Raw genomic sequence first — 18,676 nt, 5'->3', positions numbered from 1 at the left:
ATAAGCATACTCTCCGTTCCATTATCCAGTTCGTTAACTGAAATATTGACTAGTACCGGACCCAGGACTGACCCCTGTGGGATCCAATTAGATACACCTCCCAGTATGACAGCAAACCATTGATAACTATGCTTTGAATATGGTCTTTCAACCAGTTGTACACCCACTTTCTAGTAATTCCATCTAGACTGCATTTCTCTAGTTTGCTTGTGAGAATGTCGTGTGGGCCTGTGTCAAAAGTCTCAGTGAAATCAAGATACCTCATGTCTACTGCTTCCCACATCCAGTAGGCCAATAACCCTGACAAAGAAGGAAATGAGGTTGGTTTGGCAGGATTTGGTCTTGACAAATCCATGCTGGCTGTTCCTTATAACCCTCTTATCCTCTAGGTGCTTACAAACGAATGGATTAATAATTTGTTCAAGTATCTTTCCAGATATTTAAGTTAGGCTGACTGGCCTATAATGCCCCAGGTCCTCCTTTCTCCCCTTTTTAAGATAAGTACTATGTTTGCTCCTCTCTCTTCTTGGACCTCACCCATCCTCCTTGAGTTCTTGAAGATAATTGCTAATGCTTCCAAGATTGTTTCAGCTAGTTCTTCGAGTGCTCGTTCACGTCCATTCCAATCAGGTGTGCGCACGTGCACCGTGGCCAGAAGATTTTTCCCCTAGTAGCATCCGTCGGGTCGGTCTGGGCGACCCCTGGAGGTGCGCCTTCGTGGCATTCAATATAGAGCCCTGCTGACCCACCACCCCCTCAGTTCCGTCTTACGGCCAGGGACGATTGGCTGGAACTTCCCATAGCCCTTGCTTAGCAAGCGCGTTCAATAGTTCTTTGTATATAGTTTAGCCTAGCTACTAGTGATTAGAGTTGTTGGGGAGGGTTCTCCCCCATTTTGACTCCCCGGAGCCATGATATGCTGCGGTCTCTGGGGTTTAAAAACTGTGTGGTCTGCGCAAAGCGCATGCCAAAGAGTGATCCACACTCCTTGTGTTTACGGTGCCTGGAGGAGGGTCGTCAAAATGATCGCTGTAAGATCTGCCTACAGAAAGGGAGCAGTGGCTTAAAATGATCCTCATGGAGGCAGCTGTACACCTCCATCTGGACCCGGGCTCAGGGAACTCGGCTCCTAACGCATCGTCCTTGACATGGAGCACCCAGGCACCATTGTCAAGCTTGGTGTCGAGAAGACTCGTCCCGGGAGGTTCCTACGAGCCAGCAGCTACAGCTTCCTTCAACGCCGGAAGTTTTTGAAGCTGTGCGGGACCTGCTACACCTTACAACGCTGTTCTCGCCCCCTAGGAGGGAGGAGTCTTCGGCCCTGGCAGTCCTGTCCCACCCCTAGGTGCAGTCAGGCGGGAAGCTGTCAGTGATGTCCATGTACTCCCCCTCTCCATGTCCTTCAGCACTGGCTCACTCAGACGGAGAACCTACTCACTCACCAAGCCCTCGACCCTCGATGCACTGAAGCTTGGCTTCTCCGTGGGCTTCAGTCTCAGAGACCTCAGAGTCAGAGTTCAACTCCTATCACTCCAGGAGAAGTAAGAGTCGACGATCGAGGTCAGGGAGAGACAGGAGAGAGCCCCAGGAGTGGCTGCCGCAGTGGCAGAATCCACCACAGTGGCCATTCTGGACCCCCTGGGCCTTTCACCAAAGCCAGACAGGGATTCAAGGGCATCACTCCGCTGTATCTTCTGTGGGTCAGCCATGGTCGTTCCATCATCAACCAGGCAGCTAGCCTCGGCGCCTGCCCACACGCCAACACCTTCGGCTGTGGTGCTGGCGCCGGCCTCGGAACCAACCTCGGCACTGGTGACTGGTTCGACTTCAGTGCCAGCACTGATCTCGACACCGACTATGGTGCAGGCACTGACAACCCCTGCGCCGATACCGGCAATGGCCCCGCCACCTTCATCTATGCAGGCAGGGAGTCTGGCACCGGCTCCATTGGCAGCTCCACCAGTGTTGCCAATGGCTGTACCAACACCGGGTTCAAAATTGACAGCTCCAGCGCCGGCGAGCGCTCCATCGGCACCGATGAGCCCCAAGAGTTGCGAGACCCATTGGAGTGGATGGCGGGGAGCATTCCTTCTTATAGGGCTCCTCCTCGTCCTCTCCGGTTGAGGCATTGGGAGGCACAGGACAACAGGGTGCAACAGCAGTTGCTGTGCAGGGTTGGCTCAGGGTCTGGACCATTTTGTCGAGGAGGCTGACTTCCCATGGTGGACATCCTCGCCCCCTCAGGACCTTCTCGTATTGCCCTACCACTGATTAAGACTACTGTGGCCACCACCAAGACCCTGTGGCAAACCCCAGCTTCGCTGCCACCCACTGCCAAGCGCACGAGAGGCATTATTTCGTGCCCTCCAAAGGGTACGAACGTTTGTATTCCCATCCACCTCCCGACTCTCTTGTCATAGACGTTGCTAATCAGTGTGAGCGGCAGGGTTTCCAGGGGCCCTCCCCAAAAAAGCAGGGAGGCTAAGCAACTCGGCCTTGTGGGAGAAGGCCTATTCTACAGGGGACCTGCAACGCCGTATTTTCAAAACCAGCAGGCCCATTGTCAGCAGGTATGACTAACACCTATGTGGCGATGGCCAAATTCACAGAGCTCCTCCCTTCAGACTCCCAAGTCAAGTTTTCAGCTGTAGTGGAGGAAGGGAAGCTAGTCTCCTGCGCTGCGCTGGACGGTGCTGATGCTGCCACTAGATTCATGGCTACTGGGGTGGCCAAGAGGAGGGGCTCCTGGCTCCAAGTCTCAGGGCTCCCTTACGTGGTCCAGCAGACTATCCAGGACCTCCCATTTGAGGGCGTGACTCTTTTTTTCTCTGAGAAGACAGACAAGAGGTTTGCGCAGCCTGAAAGACCCTTGAGCCGCCCTCAAGTCTTTGGGCCTGCAATTTCAGTCTTCCAATGTGAGTTCCCCCACTATAGACCTGTTCGCCACGCAACGCAACAGGAAGTGCCAGCAGTTCTGCTCACTCCAGAATCACAGCCCAGGCTCCAGCACGGACGCGTTCCCTCCTCCATTGGGGATGTTCTCTCCTATATGCCTTTCTGCCCTTACCGCTTGTTCACAAGTGTGGACGAACTGGGACTGTTCTTAATGTTTCTCTGAATACTGTGTTGGTGCCTCAGTGTCCCCTAGACAGTTCCGAAGTATCTAGGTGTTGGGATAAGGGTATGTGATTGCTGCAGAGCAAAGGGCCAGTGCACCTAAATGCCTGGCCACTCTGTATCCTAGCAACTGATGGCCTGGGCCCTCCCTCTGCAAAGGTGCCAACTGAAGGTGTTGGAGACAGAGATCAGGTGACCTCCTGGCCCGGGAAAGAGACAAAGGAGGGGCTGGAGGGGGTTTTCAGTTGGGGCTGGCTGGGGACGAGGAGTGAGGGACAAACGTTTGAGTCTGCCTCGCTGGGCCCCAAAATGGACCTGTCTGAGGGGTCCGGTTCTCTGTTCCTACAAGCATCTGTTTTAGACCATGTTCCTGTCATCGATTAAACATCTGTGTTACTGGCTGGCTGAGAGTCACATCTGACTGCAAAGTGGGGGTGCAGGACCCTGTGGCTTCCCCAGGACCCCGCTGGGGCAGGCTCGCTGTGGGAAGCGCACGGAGGGGCAGAGGATGCTGAATGCTCCAAGGAGAGACCCAGAGGTGAAGACGTGTGAGCTTCTTGCCCTGAACAAGTCTGCTCCAAGGGAGAGGAGGCTCCCCAAAGTCCTGCCTGGCTTGGTGGGGAGCAGTTCCAGAGCGTCGCCTGGGGACTCCGTGACACAAGGTGCTGCTCAAGTTCCACAGAGAATGAGCTCAGGTCCCCATTCAGGAAATCTGCAGAGCGGTGACATGGTCCTCTATACACACTTCCGCCCGCACTGTGCAATTACCCAGCAGGCCAGAGACGATGCGGCCTTCGGCCAAGCAGTGCTCCAGTCAGTGAACAACTTTGACTCCACCTAAACCTGGGTTTGTGAGTCACCTGATTGGAATGGACATGAACAAGCACTCGAAGAAAAACGGTTACTCGCTTCCCGTAACTGTTGTTCTTTGAGAGATGTTGCTCATGTCCATTCCAATACCCACCTCCTTCCCCTCTGTTGGAGTAGCCCGGACAAGAAGGAACTGAGGAATGGAGGGGCCGGCAGGGTATATATTCAGCGGCATGAAGGTGCGAACCCGGGGGGTGCCCAGGCCAATCCAATGGATGCTGCTTGGGGAAAAATCTTCCAGCCACTGTGCACGCGCACACCCCTGATTGGAATGGACGTGAACCACACATGGAAGAACAACAGTTGCGAGAAGGTGAGTAACCGTTTTTCCTTAAGTACCCTAGAATAATTTCATCAGACTCTGCTGATTTGAATATATCTAATTTATCTAATTATTCTTTAACCGTTCTTCCCTATTTTGGGTTTGTTTCCTTTCCCCTTGTTGTTCACATCACATATCTAGTCACAATTAACCTTTTTACTGAAGACAAACAGGCATTCATGACCTCAGTCTCCTGCTGTCATCCATTATTCACTTTCCTTCTCCACTAAGTAGAGGAACTATGCTTTCCTTCCTCTTTCTCTTGCTCCTTCTTATTGCCTTTGGGGGTCATGGCAGCAAAGGGGGGTGGCTCTAGGCTTGCTCTCCGGAAACTCTGCCTGACGGTGAGATATGGAGAAATGAGAAGGGTCCCCATTGTTTGAGATGTCTGCACTAGACTGGAGAAAGCCCTGACTGTCCTAAAACAATCCTGCGTGGGTGACTGGGATCAATGAACCTACCCTAATAGGTCCAGTCCATGTACAGTTCCTGTGATTTTCAGAAAGGACAATAATGTTCATAATGAACCAGACTTCGCAGTGCACAGCTGTGAAACGCTGGAGCCCTTGCTGGGAAGGAGAACTAGGCTGACAAGCAATTTCTGGACTCTAGCTCCCTGGGAGGCTGCAGAGAGTTGGTGGATGCCAGAGAGACGCCTCAGAAGGGGCTGCTGTCTCTGCTGGCTGGTGACCATTGTTCCCTCTAATGTTTTTATGTCCATGTGCAAAATGAATTTGTTTTGTGCACCAATGTGAAAGTGATGTGTGGCAGGGGTGGGGCTGAGGGGTTCAGTGTGTGGGAGGGGGCTCAGGGCTGCAGCGAGGGTTGGGATGCAGGCTCTGGCTGGGGGTGCAGGATCTGGGGTGAGGCCAGAGATGAGGGGTTTGGGGTGCAGGAAAGGCTCAGAGCTGGGGCAGAGGATTGGGATGGGTGGGTGAGGGATCCAGATGGGAGTGCGGGCTCTGAGGTGGGGCCAGGGATGAGGGATTTGGGGTGCAGGCTGCCCCAAGGAGAGAGGACTCCCCCAACCCTCTCTCACCGCAGCAACTTGGGACCGGGTGGAGGAAAAGGTATCTCTCCCTAGCTGTGGGCAGCTCCTGCGGACTGAGTGAGAGGCACTTCTCCATGGCCGCAGCAGCTCTGGCAGGGCCGGGCTGGGGGAAGGGTGCCTCTCCCCACCTGTGCAGCCCCTTGATAGCCTGCCGTGCAGCCCCGCAGCTTACAGGGATCGTAGCTGCTCACCCATGCAGTGTTATTGTACTGCCACAGGAGCATCACTCGGATCCCTGGGCACCTACTTGCCCACAGACCCCAAAGTATTCAACAGGAAATGACTCTGGAATGACCTGAAGTCCAGTTCCACACCTCAGAGCTGAGCTCGCTAACCCAGAGAGCTGTGGGATGACACAGTTTTCTGGGCAAAGGTTTCTGCTCCACTCTGGATGGGGCAGGGGGATAAATACTAAGGCTGGACACAGGGCTGGACTCTGCTGGAGAAAAAGTCACTGGGGCAGCCTGGGTGTAAGCAATTGTGTGGCCTCTGCAGTGCCCAGCACGAAGCAATACTGCACTAGTCTTGCTCCAGATGGTCGGTCAGCACAAGGTTAGTTTGTCTTGTTTCTGGTGGGGAGCAGCCTGCTCCAGTGCACAAGACATGGAGGTTGGGTAGAGTGCTGAGACCTCGCTGGATAGCTGTGTTTTCCTTCGCCCACCCCGGCTAGCTCCTACCAAACAGGCATGGGACAGTCACTTGCTTCATTTGCTAAACTGTCTGGACAGAGCTGCTCCATTCCACCTCCCTAGCATTGTGAGGCTCTCTGTTTACACACAGGATGCTCCAGGCTTTTTTGAAACATCACAGAAATTTGGCTCTGCCTGGGGTCTCGGGCATGTCATGTATCCTGGGATATGGCCTTAGAGCAAAGGCAGTAAGAGCAAACAGAGCTGCAGCAGCAGGATAACCAGGTCCTGCAGCCTTCTTGCAGAAGTGACGACTGTTTCTTTTTCTGGGGAGACTCTGGACCCTCTGCCCTGCAAGAGGGGATTTGGGGAGGAGGTATGTGGTATTTATCTTCAAGGAATACTGAAGTAAAGTAGCATCTTATCAAATGGATCACTTGATGATTGCCTGTTCTGTTCATTCCCTCTGGGGCAACCTGGCATTGGCCACTGTCGGAAGACAGGACACTGGGCTAGATGGACCTTTGGTCTGCCCCAGAATGGGCATTTTTATGCTCTTAAAGGTTGACCCTAGATATCACCCATCTCTGTAGCAGCCCCGTTTAGTGCAGGACAGACTCATGCAGTCTGGTCACTTACATACTACTCACCTTTTCACCTGTGACTTGATCATGGTATTTTGTTCCCCAGGGAGAAGTCTTGTCACAGCAGTGGGCTCTGACCCTTGCAGACAAAGACAAAATGGGACCCAGTGCTGGAACTTGAACGGTAAGTCGCACCCAAGAGTTATAAAAGAGTTGTCTGAGGAGCTCAAAGGACCATCAATGTCGATTTTTTTCAGTCAGTCTTGGAACACTGGGGACGTTTCAGAAGGCTGGAAAAAGGCTAATGTTGTGCCAATATTTAAAAAGAGCACATGGGATGACCTGGCTAATTATAGGCCTGTCATTCTGACACTGATCCCAGGCAAGGTAATGTAGCAGTTGATACAGAACTTGATTAATAAAGAATGCTCTGACAGTAATATAATTATTGCCTGTGAACCTGGTGTATGGAAAATAGATCCTGTCAAACTAACAATTAATTTTTTATGAGATTATAAATTCATTGATAAATGTCATAGCGTTAAGCAATAGACTTCTCTAAGGCGTTTAACTTAGTTACCACATGACATTTTGATGAAATAACTAGAATGATATAAAATTAACGCGGCACACAGCAAGTGGATTAAAGGCTGCCTAAATGCTAGGTCTTAAAATGTAACTGTAAATGGGAATAATCATTGAGTGGCTGGGTTTCTAGTGGGGTGCTGCAGGGATCAGTTCTAGGCCCTATGCTAGTCAACAATTTTTCGATTACCTGGTAGAAAACATAAAATCACAACTGACAGAGTTTGCAGAGGACCCACAAATTGGGGGAGTGGCAAATGATGAAGAGGAGCAATCACTGATACAGAGCAATCTGGATTGCTTTAACATGGCTAAATGTAAATGCACACATCTAGGACCAAAAAGTGTAGGCCGTAATTACAGGACAAGCAGGGGCAGCGAGTCGTATGGGCCCGTAGTGCCCAGGCTCCAGCAAAGTCAGGGCCCAGGGGCTTGGCTCCACCAATGTCTGGGGCTGGGTCTCTTCCCTGGCCCCACTTGCCACCCCCAGTGCGCCCCCTCCCCTGAGCGTCCCTGCCTGCCCTGGGCAACGGGTGGCTGCTCCCTGCAGCTCCGCACTGCGCTCTCTCACAAGCCACTGCCGTCTCAAGGGATTGACACCAGGAGCAGGCTGAGGCAGCTACTGCATGTGACCTGCAGAGCAAAGAGGTGCATGGGAGCCCTCTCCCCACCCCCGGCAGGCAACTCCGAGTTGACTTGGGAGTGAGTGTTGTGCCGGGTAGGATCCCCCCTTCCATTCCCCCCCGAGCTCGCTGCTGCTGGTGGAGAGAGGGCTAGGGGGAGTCATCCTCTCTGGCCCCCTGCCCCAGCCCCAGGGCAGCCTGCCTACTGCACCCCAAACTCCTCATCCCTGGCCCAGCCCCATGCCCCACACCCCAACCCTCTGTCCCAGTCCAGACCCCGCACCCAGCATCCAAACTCCCTCCCAGAGCCCACACTCAGTACCCAACCCACCTCCTGCACCCCAACCCCTGTCCCAGCCCAGAGCCCACACCCAGTACCCAAACTTCCTCCCAGAGCCTGCACCCCAAACCCCTTCCTGCACCCAAACTCCCTCCCAGAGCCTTAGGCAGGTGAGGAGAGAGGCGGGACTTCGACTCATTCTGGGCACCACCAAAAATTATACAAACCTGCCGCTCCTGAGGATAGGGGACTATGTTCTGGGGTTCTGGGCAGCTTGAGACTGAAAAAGATTTGAGGTTTGTGGTGGATAATCAGCTGAACATGAGCTCCCAGGGCAACACTGTGGCCAAACAAGCTAATGCAATTCTGGGATGCATAAAACAGGGCAATCCTGAGCAGAAGTAAAGGAGTTATTTTACCTCTGGGTTTAGTACTGGTGCAACCACTGCTGGAATCCTGTGTCAAGGTTTAGTGTCCACAATTCAAGACAGATGTTGATAAATTGGAGAGAATTCAGAGAAGAGCCAAGAGAATGATTGAAAGGTTAGAAAACCTGCCTTATAACGATAGATTTAAAGAGGAGCTCAATCTATGTAGTTGAACAAAGAGAAGGTTGATCAGGAATGTCTAGATGGGGAAGAAATATTTGATAATGGGCTTTTCAATCGAGCCGAGAAAGGTCTAACGTGATCCAAGGACTGGAAGATGAAACTAGACAAATTCAGACCAGAAATAGGGTGAAAATGTTTAGCAGGGAAGATAATTAACCATGGGGCCAATTTACTACGGGTTTGTGGTGCAGTAACTCCTCGCTTAACCTTGTAGTTCTGGTCCTGAAAAATGCTACTTTAAGCGAAATGATGTTAAGCGAATCCAATTTCCCCATGAGAATTAATGTAAATGGGGGGGTTAGGTTCTAGAGAAATTGTTTTTTGCCAGCAAAAGATGTATTTTATGTATAAGTTTTGAACAATTGAATCCTGTACACAGCAATGATGATTCTGAAGCTTGGCTGAGGTGGTGAAGTCAAAGGGTGGAAGAGGGTGGGATATTTCCCAGGGCCTGTCTTACTGCTCAGTGATGAACTCGCATTTAGCTGAGCCCTCAAGGGTTAACACATTGTTGTTAATGTAGCCTCAGACTCTACAAGGCAGCACGAACGGAGGGAGGGGAGACAGAGGTGTGCGTGTGCGTGTCTGTGTGACATGCATTGCTCCTTTAAGTACTATGACCCCACTCTAAGTACATTGCCTTTTTAAGTAAATCAGCAAGTTGAGACAGCAGCTGCTGCCAGCAAGCTCCCTTGGTCCTGAGTCCTGCTGTGTCCCTCCACTGCTCTGTGTAGATGGCCCGATGGGTAAAGGAATGGGGGGAGGGGGACACTCTGACATTAGCAACCCCCCCCCCCCCGCACAGCAAGCAGGAGGTCCCGGGAGCAGCTCCAAGGCAGAGGGCAGAAACAGCACATGGCACTTGGGGGAGGGACAGCTGAACTGCCTGCACAGGGAACTTAGGGGAGCTGATGGGGGGCTGCTGGTCCACCCCTGCTTCCAAGCCTCCATCAGCTGGCTCCAACAGGCTGCTCCTTCTGTAAGCAGTGGACAAAGCAGGTGGCTGCCAAACAATGATATAAGGGAGCATTGCGCAATTTTAAACAAGCATGTTCCCTAAGTGTTCAGCAAGGTAACAATGTTAACTGGGAGGACATTAAGTGAGGAGCAAAGAGTCCTGTGGTACCTGATAGACTAACAGACGTTTTGGAGCATGAGCTTTCGTGGGTGAATGCCCACTTGCATCTGACGAAGTGGGTATTCACCCACGAAAGCTCATGCTCCAATATGTCTGTTAGTCTATCAGGTGCCACAGGACTCTTTGCTGCTTTTACAGATCCAGACTAACACGGCCACCCCTATGAGTGAGGAGTTACTGTAGATTCTCCATGGCTGACAATGTTTCAATCAGGTTTGGCTGTTTTTCTGACAGATCTGCTCTAGGAATTATTGTGGGGCAGCTCTCTGGCTGGTGCTAGGCAGGAGGTCAGACTACAATCACAGTGGTCCCTTCTGGCCTTGGACTCTCTGAACCTACACAACGAGGAGTCCTTGTGGCACTGTAGAGACTAACCAATTTATTTAGACATAAGCTTTTGTGGGTTAGAATCCACTTCATCAGTTGCATGGAGTGGAAAATACAGTAGCAGGTATAAATACAGAGCACATGAAAAGATGCTCCCATCTTTAGATAATGTTTTCACCCCTCAGCTCAAAGTTAAGAGTCCCTTCTGGTCTTGAAATGTCTGACTAGTGGGAAGATGCTGCAAACCAGGGGGAGAGTCAGCGAGAGTGATAGATAATCTTGTTCCATCCTGGAGGGTTCAGTCTGTGTGTACCAGTCAGCTCCAGCCAGAACAGAAATGCAGCCACCTCTGGGATGGAATGTAGCAGCTGTATGACTGTGTAGAGCAGTGCTGCATGGCCATGCTGAAGAGGGAATGAAAAACAAAGCAGGTATTGAATGGAAGCTGTGAGAGAGACTCAGAAAGAGTGGTCAGACCGGACTCTGACTGGCTCCTTGCTCTTGTGCCAAATACCACGGGCTAGTTGGTGAGCGTAGGCATTCAGGCCCTCCCTTCCCCCAGCGGGGGCACAGCCCCACCTGAGCCAGCAGCGCCCCCATGGGCAGGGGGAGAGGTGAGGTGGGGATGGGCCATGGGGGGTGCAAGGGAAGGAGATGAGGGGTGTCCAGGGAGAAGGATTAGAACTGGGCAGTCAGTGAGAGGAAGCAGGTGAGGGATGGGACACAGGGGCCACCGAAGGGGGTCAGGGCTGAAACTTGAGGGGGGAAGGGGTACTGGGGGGAGGAGCAAGATGAAGGTGGGGGGCTTGCTGGGTGTGCGGGGTAGGGGGGTCAATGGGGGCGTGGGGGGCGGAAGTGAGGGGAGCTAGGTGTGAGGACTCAGGGTGGGGGTGAGTTGCAGTGAGGGGGCTCTGAGGGGAGGGGGATTGGGAATGTGGGGGGGAGGGGAGCGGGTGAGAGTGGGGAAGGGGCTCTGTGGGAGGGGCTGTGGGCTGTCTGAGGTGGGTGGGAGGGGGGAGGGGCTCTGGGGAAGGGACCCTGGGGTTCTATGATGTGGGAGGGGACCAGTGGGTGGGAGTGGTTTCTGGGGGAGGGGCCCTGGGGCTGTATGACATGAGTGGGAGTGAGGAGGGGGTCTCTGGGGGGAGGGGCTTTGGGCTGACTGAGTTGGGGGAGGGGCTCTGGGGGCGGGGTCTCTGGGGGGAGGGGCTTTGGGCTGACTGAGGTGAGGGAGGGTCTCTGGGGGCGGGGTCTCTGGGGGGAGGGGCTTTGGGCTGACTGAGGTGAGGGAGGGTCTCTGGGAGCAGGGGCTCGGCTGACTGAGGTGGGGAAGGGGCTATGGGGGCGGGGTCTCTGGGGGGAGGGGCTCTGGAGGCGTGGTCTCTGGGGGCGGGGCTCTAGGCTGTCTGTGCTGGGGGCGGGGCTCTGGGCTGTCTGAGGCGGAAGGGTTGGGTCGGCGGTGGGGAGGAGTGGCCCCTCCCAAGCGGAGACAGCCGCCGCTAGGCCCCGATTGGTCCATGTGAGCGAGGCCGAGGGGGCGGGGCCGAGACGTGGCAGAGCGAGCGCGGGGCCCGGGGGCGCGTTCCCGCGCCGGAGGCCAATCCGCGCGGCCCGTGGCGCGCGCCCCGCTCCCTGCTTGCCTGTCGCGGGCGCGCGCCCTGGCTGCGCGCTGACTCGGGCGGCCCGATGGCCTCGGTGGGCCCGGCCGGCGCGGGGCGCTGGGAGCTGGTGCGCAGGGGCCGGGGCCGGCGGCCCGCGGGGGGCGCTGCCGGGCGCAGGGCGCTGCAGGAGGCCAACAGCGGCCGCCTGCTGCCTTCGGCCTGTGAGTGGGGGCGGGGCTCGGCCCCCCGGGGGGGCTCGATCCGGGCGGGGGAGTGGGGCTCGGCCCCCCGGGGGGGTGCGGGCCGGGGGGGGAGTGGGGCTCGGCCCTCTGGGGGGGTGCGGGCCGGGGGGAGGAGTGGGGCTCGGCCCCCCGGGGGGTGCGGGCCGGGCCGGGCGGGGGCGGAGTGGGGCTCGGCCCCTGGGGGAGGTGCGGGCCGGGGGGGGAGTGTGGCTTGGCCCCCCGGGGAGGTGCGGGCCGGGGGGGGAGTGGGGCTCGGCCCCCCCCGGGGAGGTGCGGGCCGGGGGGGGGAGTGGGGCTCGGCCCCCCGGGGGGGTGCGGGCCGGGGGGGGGAGTGGGGCTCGGCCCCCCGGGGGGGTGCGGGCCGGGGGGGCGGAGTGGGCTCGGCCCCCCGGGGGGGGTGCGGGCCGGGGGGGGCGGAGTGTGGCTCGGCCCCCGGGGGGGGCGGGCCGGGGGGGAGTGTGGCTCGGCCCCTGGGGGGTGCGGGGCCGGGGGGACTGGGGCTCGGCCCCCCGGGGGGGTGCGGGCCGGGGGGGAGTGTGGCTCGGCCCCTGGGGGGGGTGCGGGCCGGGGGGGGGAGTGGGGCTCGGCCCCCGGGGGGTGCGGGGCCGGGGGGACTGGGGCTCGGCCCCCCGGGGGGGTGCGGGCCGGGGGGGAGTGGGGCTCGGCCCTCTGGGGGGGTGCGGGCCGGGGGGAGGAGTGGGGCTCGGCCCCCCGGGGGGTGCGGGCCGGGCCGGGCGGGGGCGGAGTGGGGCTCGGCCCCTGGGGGAGGTGCGGGCCGGGGGGGGAGTGTGGCTTGGCCCCCCGGGGAGGTGCGGGCCGGGGGGGGAGTGGGGCTCGGCCCCCCGGGGAGGTGCGGGCCGGGGGGGGGAGTGGGGCTCGGCCCCCCGGGGAGGTGCGGGCCGGGGGGGGGAGTGGGGCTCGGCCCCCCGGGGAGGTGCGGGCTGGGGGGGAGTGGTGCTCGGCCCCCCGGGGGGGTGCGGGCCGGGGGGGCGGAGTGGGCTCGGCCCCCCGGGGGGGGTGCGGGCCGGGGGGGCGGAGTGTGGCTCGGCCCCCGGGGGGGTGCGGGCCGGGGGGGAGTGTGGCTCGGCCCCTGGGGGGTGCGGGGCCGGGGGGACTGGGGCTCGGCCCCCCGGGGGGGTGCGGGCCGGGGGGGAGTGTGGCTCGGCCCCGGGGGGGGGTGCGGGCCGGGGGGGGGAGTGGGGCTCGGCCCCCGGGGGGGTGCGGGCCGGGGGGGAGTGTGGCTCGGCCCCTGGGGGGTGCGGGGCCGGGGGGACTGGGGCTCGGCTCCCCGGGGGGGTGCGGGCCGGGGGGGAGTGTGGCTCGGCCCCTGGGGGGGGTGCGGGCCGGGGGGGGGAGTGTGGCTCGGTCCCCTGGGGAGGTGCGGGCTGGGGGGGAGTGTGGCTCGGACCCCCAGGGGGGCGCGATCCGGGAGGGGAGTGGGGCTCGGCCCCTCGGGGGGTGCGGGCGGGGCTCCCAGCCTGCACTGGGGGGCTCAGCACCATGCCCTGTAAGTGAGAGCAGAGGCCGGCCCTGGGGCTCAGAGCTGATGCCGCTTCCGAGCCGGGCTTGGCCCCCCTGCAGAGGAATTGGGGAGCCGGCCGTGGGCACAGGAGGGCGAGTGCTGTGGGGTTGCTGTTCCCATGGGACCTGTGGGGGGATTTGTTCTGTCGTGGGTCTGTTCTGCTCCCTCCACCAGCAGGGTGCACAGCTCTCCGCAGGCCTGGCCTGTGGGTACCGCAGTGATGGGCGTGCCAGCAGTGCCTGGAGGGGCTGAGTCCTGCCCCAGGTGGGTGGGTGGGTGGGACAGACACATGCTTCCTTACATTAAATGGTCACTTGCCATGCAGCCCATCCTGCTGCCCGGGGCTGGAGGCAAGGAGACTGACCTCAGTGCCAAGCCTCTGTACAAGGGAGATAGTGGTTTGTTAAGCAGCTGTAGTCCCTGACTTGTAAAAGTTTTATTCACTTAATACTGGATTTGCTTTTTTACGGGGTCTTTTTTAGCCGATGTGCTTCATCCCAGTACATCTGCTTCTACTTGAGTGGCCTCTGCTGCCTCAGCCAAACTGATCACTTGGCTCTGTTTTTCCATTTGTAGCACCTATCGCTACATCAGACACCATCTTTGAGCTGGGCTTTGAGAAAACTCTGAAGAAGCAGAACAAAGAGCAAGTGCCTCCAGCCCCTGCCCCTGAGCAGCATCACAAAAAACAGAACATGGGGAAAAATGCTAAAAAGTCCAGTGCAGTTGATGCAGGACTCAAGCAAGGCAAATTCCGAACGCTGGAGGATGCACTGAAAGCTGTGAGTTTTGTACCTCCTGTTACTGAAGCAGAAGGGCGTGAAGAGCAGCGTATCCGAGTCAGGAGTTTGTAGATGGGCCTGCTCATTTCAACTCATCCTGGTGATGCCACAAGAAGCCAGGCCCAGAGCTACCACAGAGCGTAGGGTGCCCGTAGTCTCCAACCCCCGTGTTAATGTTTCAGAAGCTGAAGAGCGGCACTTCATTTCCATAAAATAGAGCTGTCAGAGATGTATGCATTAGTGTAACTAAATGCCAGCTGTTTGCACAGTGCTGTCTGAGACACAAATTTAGGCCATGTCTACATCTAAAATTTTGCAGCGCTGGTTGTTACAGCTGTATTAGTACAGCTGTATAGGGCCAGCGCTGCAGAGTGGCCACACTTACAGCAACCAGCGCTGCAAGTGGTGTTAGATGTGGCCACACTGCAGCGCTGTTGGGCGGCTTCAAGGGGGGTTCCGGGACGAGAGAGCAAACCGGGAAAGGAAACCAGCTTCGCCGCGGTTTGCTCTCTCGGTCCCGGAGCCACCCAGCAAACCGCAGGGAAGGAGACCTGCTTGCTCGGGGTTCCGGGACCGAGAGAGCAAACCGGGAACGCCACGGTTTGCTCTCTCGGTCCCGGAGCCACCCAGCAAACCGCAGGGAAGGAGACCTGCTTGCTCGGGGTTCCGGGACCGAGAGAGCAAACCGGGAACGCCGCGGTTTGCTCTCTCGGTCCCGGAGCCACCCAGCAAACCGCAGGGAAGGAGACCTGCTTGCTCGGGGTTCCGGGACCGAGAGAGCAAACCGGGAACGCCGCGGTTTGCTCTCGCGTTCCCGGAGCCACCCAGCAAACCGCAGGGAAGGAGACCTGCTTGCTCGGGGTTCCGGGACCGAGAGAGCAAACCGCGGCGAAGCTGGTTTCCTTTCCCGGTTTGCTCTCTCGGTCCCGGAACCCCGAGCAAGCAGGTCTCCTTCCCTGCGGTTTGCTGGGTGGCTCCGGGACCGAGAGAGCAAACCGCGGCGTTCCCGGTTTGCTCTCTCGGTCCCGGAACCCCGAGCAAGCAGGTCTCCTTCCCTGCGGTTTGCTGGGTGGCTCCGGGACCGAGAGAGCAAACCGGGAAAGGAAACCAGCTTGATTACCAGAGGCTTCCTCCTTCCACGGAGGTCAAGAAAAGCGCTGGTAACTGTCTACATTGGATTACCAGCGCTGGATCACCAGCGCTGGATCCTCTACACCCGAGACAAAACGGGAGTACGGCCAGCGCTGCAAACAGGGAGTTGCAGCGCTGGTGGTGCCCTGCAGATGTGTACACCTTCAAAGTTGCAGCGCTGTAACTCCCTCACCAGCGCTGCAACTTTCTGATGTAGACAAGCCCTTAGTCCTTTGCTTGAGGTTCTTAGCTTCCAAAATTCACTGGAAGATCCATAGGAAAGTGTTCTCTTCATTTCCCCCCTTTCCATCGTTTACTACCCACTGTTGGGGTGGGGAAGTCATTTGACTAATGTGTGCAGGTTGCATGGAAGAAGTGAGCCCTTAGGCAGGTTTTGAGGGGTATGTGTTGGGTATGGGGGCAAGATGGTGCACTGGGACTGAGATTTTGTCCTGTTTATAGGGTGGTGACGCTGACAGTTCTCAGCAGGCAGTTCGCCATCCAGGAACACTGCATGCTGGGACCTGTTATCGCCAGGGCTTGCACCTCTATATTAAACACCGGGGCGGGCATGTGCTGTGTTGTAGAAATCTGTGAAGCTTGTCTTAAGAAAAGCAAGGTGTTGAAATGTGGGAGCGAGGTGAAAAGGGATCAGGAAGAATGCAGGGGGCTAAAAGAATCATGTAAGGGAAAATGATGAGTGGAAAAACATGTCTCTAAAGAGAAGTTCTGTGATCTCACAGGAATAAAAAGTCAGAGTATGTAAAGGGAAAACAGCTTTCGGAAGAGCTAGCTAGTAGTTTCAACTGGATGGGAGTAGCAGAATGTAAAAACCGAGTACACTAGAATGTGAAGGTTCCTGGCCTCCTGTGCAGTTCTCTCTGTTGCTCTTCCATCTTGGGGACTCGGATACTGACTGTGATGGTTTCAGAGCTGTAGGACAGGGGTAGGCAACCTATGGCATGGGTACCGAAGGCAGCATGCGAGCTGATTTTCAGTGGCACTCACACTGCCTGGGTCCTGGCCACTGGCCCCGGGGACTCTGCATTTTATTTAATTTTAAATGAAGCTTCTTAAACCTTTTAAAAACCTTATTTACTTTACATACAACAATAGTTTAGTTATATATTATAGACTTATCGAAAGAGACCTTCTAAGAACTTTAAAATGTATTACTGGCACGGGAAACCTTAAATTAGAGTGAATGAATGAAGACTCGGCACAGCACTTCTGAAAGGTTGCCGACCCCTGCTGTAGGAGATTGCTCGTCCAGACTAGTGGAGCAGATTGTGATGCGCAAACTACACGTGTGCCTTGAGGAGCAGCATTCCCTTCTGCACCAATTCTGGAAAGTGCCCATCTTACCTCTTCCTAGAGTTCAGATTTCAGAGGCTGCTGCCTTTGACGTGCCCTAGTCCTCTGAGCCAAACTGCTATTTTGTGGTTCGCTGTTGCACTGTCTGAATAAGTTTCTCTGCAAAACAGTAGGGCCTCTTTGGAGTTTTAATATACTGTATGTATTGTATGACTTTTAAACCAACCTTTGTACAGTTTAAGCACTATGCCCGGATGTACAGACACTTTAAACCTGTGTATTATATAATTTTAACATTAACTGTAATAACATTGTTAAATCTTGATGAGGAAAATAGGATAGGGAGTGTACTGTTTCTGTCCCAGTATCATCATTCCAGTGCTCCCAGCGCAAATGAGATGAGATAGGGGCACTCCCAGCTCCTGCCTTGGTGTGTCTAGTGCCATTCTTGGAGGTCACATTGATTATTTGAAGTGAAACTTGTCTTCCTTTTTAAAAAACCCGAACGCCTTGTTGCTATGACAGGCCAAAGCCCAGGCTGGGACTCTCTTTTTGTTCTCTGTTTGTACAGCGCCTCAGCCAATGGGGGCCTGGCCCATGACTGGGGCTCCTGGGTGCTACTGTAATCCCAGTAATGGCAACTAATAATCCCAGTCCTGTTGTCTGCTGCGTGAGTGGAGCGAATGATCTTGTCACTTGGTTGGCAGAAACGTAATTGCAAGAATTAGTTCTATTTTTCTCCTTTGCGATAGGCACTTGAAGTTGTGTTGCTCCTGTAGGCAGGAAAGTCCCTTCAGACCCCAGCAGGCTAGAAAGGAAGCACTGGCTTCTTCTCTGCCCACTTCTCGTGCTCTCTGGGAGGAACTCTACGAAGGCTTCACTGCTGGGAATATTCTCTCACATCTTGTTTATCACACCTCCTGGGGAAATGGGCTGCAGTTCAGCTGGTGCGAGCTTGACATGTTCTAAGTAAACCTGCTACAGTGTTTGTCTGTCTAGGTGCTTATACAGTGCCCATTGACGTGGTACCGGAGTGTAGACTGACTCTCTCAATAAGCCAAACAAACAAGGATTACATTGAAACTTGTCATGGCATAATGAAGACCTGGTACACCAGCTGTCTGCTGGGCTCCTGTATTCACTTCCTTCTCTTTAATCTAGGTTCTTACTCCATGCTCATCATAGGGGTATCTGGTACATTTCTGTTGGAGAAAGACATTACCATTTACATTCGAGTTCTGGTTTAAGCCAAATTCATCTTGTGCGTCAGTGTTAATTGTGTTTGTGTTTTACAAGAAGGATAGAAGTTAGGCGTTAAAAAGAGCAATCCAAGCGGAATGAGTGTGGAAGGGGATAAAGAACCAGGCTTTTAGAATAGAATTTAGGAAGCGTACATGGCTGGTTTCTGAGGATGCAGTGGACTAGACATTCAGTTCTTGCACAATGATCCAGTAATGTTTCCAGGCAAACAGGCCTCCTGTCTTTGGGCGTGTTTACAGGTGTAGCAAGAGATGGTCCCTGCCTTGAAGAGCTTCCAATCTAATTTTAAAACAAGATGTGCCAAGTAGGCAGAGGGTGACTATGGTAAGAACGTATCTTGAAGTAGACTAGTTATTGGCCCACTGTGCTGGTTTCGGGTTTTTCAGACAAGCAAGGAATCTTGCTATCAAGTCATTTCCTATCTCCAGGTCTCTGTGCAGGCTCACCCCCCAAAGTGCACTGATTCTGATACAAAGACAGTTGTGCATAGTGGTAAGTGTGTACAACTCAGCATGGTTGACTCTCAGACTGTTAGGGAAAATGCAGCTACGTGCCATCTCACTATCTTCAGATTATGCCTTTGGTAACACCTGTTTTTCCTCTTGCCAGTTGGTGGGATGCACAAATTGAACCCATTGGCCTTCTAATTGAAACTTAGCAAATAGTTCTGTTGCTGCAGGAAATAGT

The 18,676-nt window shown here is 55.6% G+C and overlaps 1 protein-coding gene across 1 annotated transcript in view; it reads left to right on the top strand.

The window, feature by feature from the left end:
• The first annotated feature begins 11,940 nt into the window (after positions 1 to 11,940).
• The window catches only part of LOC115647995 (transmembrane protein 214-B-like), a 51,770-nt gene continuing 45,034 nt past the window's right edge, over positions 11,941 to 18,676 (top strand). The window contains exon 1 of the mRNA XM_030555037.1: positions 11,941 to 11,959. The gene's annotated coding sequence lies outside the window, so the exon portion shown is untranslated. The remainder of the gene's footprint in view (positions 11,960 to 18,676) is intronic.

Source organism: Gopherus evgoodei, chromosome 3 (genome assembly GCF_007399415.2).
Source record: "Gopherus evgoodei ecotype Sinaloan lineage chromosome 3, rGopEvg1_v1.p, whole genome shotgun sequence".
NCBI classification, from domain to species: domain Eukaryota; kingdom Metazoa; phylum Chordata; order Testudines; family Testudinidae; genus Gopherus; species Gopherus evgoodei.
Note: the sequence above shows the minus strand (reverse complement) of the source record. Positions and strands in the feature narration are given on the sequence as shown.